The sequence below is a fragment of the Plecotus auritus genome (assembly GCF_963455305.1).
Source record: "Plecotus auritus genome assembly, chromosome: X".
NCBI lineage: Eukaryota > Metazoa > Chordata > Mammalia > Chiroptera > Vespertilionidae > Plecotus > Plecotus auritus.
This window is the reverse complement of record NC_137784.1, coordinates 39,952,971-39,957,011: the sequence shown is the minus strand read 5'-3', so window position 1 is coordinate 39,957,011 and position 4,041 is coordinate 39,952,971. Positions and strand designations below refer to the sequence as shown.

Genomic DNA, 4,041 nt, shown 5'->3' with positions numbered 1-4,041 from the left:
GCCTCTCAGACACACCCCGATGGGACCAAACCCACAACCTGGGCATGTGCCCTAATTGAGAATAGAACTAGTAACACTTGGGTGCATGGAATGGTGCTCAACCAACTGAGGCTCACAAGCCAAGGTTCCATATCTTTTTTAGTGCATCAAACAAGAAAAATCCTAGCCTTCCTCTATCAGACAGCTGTCCAAAGTGTTTTTCTCTGACACTTATAAGTACATCTATCTGAGCAGGAAAATTTCATTGCTTAAGCTGAATAATCAGAAGAGTAAAATGAAACATAACTAGGGACATCAATCTATGTATAGAAAACATTGAAATAGTATATGGACACTCCTGTTCAATGTAGTACTGGAAGTGCTAGCCATAGCAATTAGACAAGAAGAAAAAATAAAAGGTATCCAAATTGGAAAAGAAGACGTAAAACAGTCATTACTTGCAGATGACGTGATATTGTACATAGAAAACCCTAAAGATTCCATAAAAAATTATTAGACTTAATAAATGAGTTCCTCTCAGGCCGACATCATGGCGAGGCAGCAGCTCATCCCTGCTCTCCGAGTCCTGCAATGCCGCTCAAGAACGACAAGAAGAAGAAAGATGCTGGAAAGTCGGCCAAGAAAGACAAAGACTTTGTGAACAAGTCAGGGGCAAGGCCAAAAAGAAGAAGTGGTCCAAAGGCAAAGTTCAGGACAAGCTGAATAACCTGGTCTTGTTTGACAAAGCCACATATGACAAGCTCTGTAAGGAAGTTCCCAACTACAAGCTGATAACCCCAGCTGTGGTCTCCAAGAGGCTGAAGATTCACGGCTCCTTGGCCAGGTCAGCCCTTAAGGAGCTCCTTAGTAAAGGGCTTATTAAACTAGTCTCAAAGCATGGAGCTCAAGTGATTTACACCAGAAACACCAAAGATTGGGACGCCCCAGCTGCTGGAGAAGATGCATGAACAATAGATCTCACTGGCTGTACACTTTGAAAAATAAATCTTTATTAAATAAAAAAAAATGAATTCAGCAATGTAGCAGGATACAAAATTAACACCAAGAAATCAATGGCATTTTTACACACCAATAGTAAACTTACAGAAAGAGAGATTTAAAAAATCCCATTAACCATCGCACAAAAAAAATTAAGATACCTAGGAATAAACTTAACTAAGGAGGTAATAGACCTGTACTCAAAAAATACAGGACACTGAAAAAACAGATAGAGGAAGGCATAAACAGGTGGAAGAACATACTGTGTTCAAGGATTGGTAGAATCAACATCATTATTATGTCCATACTACCCAAAGCAATCTATAGATTCAATGCAATCCGCATTAAAATACCAATGGTATATTTCACAGACCTAGAACAAACTTTCCAAAAATTCATCTGGAATGAAAAAAGACCCTGAATAACTGCAGCAATCCTGAGAAAGAAGAACAAAGTAGGAGGGATATCAATACCAGATATCAAGCTGTATTACAAAGCCACTGTTCTCAAAACTGCCTGGTACTGGCACAAGAACAGACATATAGACCAATGGAATAGAATAGAGAACCCGAAATCGACCCAAACCACTATGCTCAATTAATATTTGACAAAGGAGGCATGAACATACAATGGAGTCAAGACAGTCTCTTCAATAAATAGTGTTGGGAAAATTGGACAGATAATGCAAAAAAAAAAATAAAATGAAACTAGACCACCAACTTACACCATACACAAAAATAAACTCAAAATGGACAAAGGACTTAAACATAAGACTGGAAGCGATAAAAATATTAGAGGAATCTACAGGCAGCAAAATCCAGACATATGCTGAAGCAATATCTTTACTGATAAGCTCCTAGGGCAATGGAAACTAAAGAGAAAATAAACAAATAGGATTACATCAAAATAAAAAGCTTCTGTACAGCAAAATCAACCATCAGCAAAACAACAAGAAATCCCACTGCATTGGAGAACATATTTGCCATTGTTATCGCTGATAAGGGTTTAATCTCCAACATTTACAGGGAACTCATACAACTTAACAAAAGAAAGATAACCCAATAAAAAAATGGGGAACGGACCGAAATAGATACTTTTCAAAAGGGGAGATAAGGAAGGCCAAAAGACATATGAAAACATGCTCAAAGTCACTAATCACCTGAGAGATGCAAATCAAAACAACAATCAGGTACCATCTCACACTTGTCAGAATGGCTATCATCAACAAATCATCAAATGACAAGTGCTGGCAAGGATACGGAGAAAAAGGAACCCTCGTGCACTGCTGGTGGGAATGCAGACTGGTGCAGTCACTGTGGAGAACACTATGGAGTTTCCTCAAAAAACTAAAATGGGAACTCCCATATGACCCAGTGATCCCACTTATAGGAATATATCCCAAGAAACTAGAAACACCAATCAGAAAGGATATATGTACCCCTATGTTCATAGCAGCACAATTTACCATAGCTAAGATTTGGAAACAGCCTAAGTGCCCATCAGCAGATGAGTGGATTAAAAAACTGTGCTACATATACACAATGGAATACTATACTGTGGTAAAAAAGAAGGAATTCTTACCATTTGCAACAGCATGGATGGAACTGGAGAGCATTATGCTAAGCGAAATAAGTCAGTCAGAGAAAGATAAATATCACATGATCTCACTCATTTATGGAATATAATGAACAACATAAACCGATGAACAAAAACAGATCCAGAGACAGAGAAGCATCGATCAGTCCATCAAACCTCAGAGGGAAGGTAGGGGAGGGTGAGGTAAAGGGGAGAAATCAACCAAAGGACTTGTATGCATGCATATAAGCCTAACCAATGGACACAGACAACAGGGGGGTGAGGGCATGAGTGGGGAGGGGGTTGGAGGGGCAATAGGGAGATAAGGACACATATGTAATACCTTAATCAATAAAGAAAAAAAGACCCCCCCAAAATGAAATAGAATATGGATTTCCCCCTTTTTTTTGATACTGAGATTTCAAGCTGGTGAATGTATTTTTTTTAAAATTCTTTATTGATTAAGGTATTACATATGTGTCCTTATCCCCCCATTACTCCTCCAACACCCCCACTCATGCCCTCACCCCCCCCCCATTGTCTGTGTCCATTGGTTAGCTTTATATGCATGCATACAAGTCCTTTGGTTGATCTCTCCCCTTTACCCCACCCTCCCCTACCTTCCCTCTGAGGTTTGATGCACTGATCGATGCTTCTCTGTCTCTGGATCTGTTTTTGTTAATCAGTTTATGTTTTTCATTATATTTCATAAATGAGTGAGATCATGTGATGTTTATCTTTCTCTGCTTTTTAAAATTATATTATATTACTTATTTATTAAATTTATCTTTATTTTTGAAAGTATTACAGATATCCCCTTTTCCCTCTATTGACACCATCCTCCCTTCTGGGGCCTCCTCCTTAGGCCTTCAGCTCACTATTGTCTCTGTGCATAGGTTATGAATATATGCATAGAAGTTCTTTGGTTAATCTCTTCTGCCCCACCCCGACCTTCCTCTGAGAATCCTCAGTCTGTTGCAGTATCCATGTCTCTGGACTTATTTTGTTTGTCAGTTTATTTTGTTCATTAGATTCCATATAAAAGTGAGACCATGTGATGTTTGTGTTTCTGTGACTGGCTTATTTCGCTTAGCATAATGCTTTCCAAGTACCTCCATGTTGTCTCCAAGGGTAAGAGATCCTTCTTTTTTATAGATCCATGTTATACCATTGTGTAAATGCACCACAGGTTTTTATGCACTCATCTGCTGATGAGCACTTGGGATGTTTCCAGATTTAGCTATTGTAAATTGTGCTGCAATAAATATAGGGGTGCATATATTTTTTTCTGATTCATGATTTAGGATTCTTAGGATATATTCTTAAAAGTGAGATCACTGGGAGTTTCATTTTTAATTTTTTGAGGAAACTCCATACTGTTCTCCACAGTGGCTGCACCAGTCTACATTCCCACCAGCAGTGTACTGGGTTCCTTTTTCTCCACATCCTTGCCAGCACTTGTCATCTGTTTTATTTGTTGACATAGCC

The 4,041-nt window shown here is 38.8% G+C and overlaps 1 pseudogene across 1 annotated transcript; it reads left to right on the top strand.

Moving 5' to 3' along the window:
* The first annotated feature begins 570 nt into the window (after positions 1 to 570).
* LOC308239917 (small ribosomal subunit protein eS25-like) lies at positions 571 to 947 on the top strand (annotated as a pseudogene). The gene has a single exon. The product of its transcript is annotated as a small ribosomal subunit protein eS25-like (transcript).
* Positions 948 to 4,041: the final 3,094 nt, after the last annotated feature.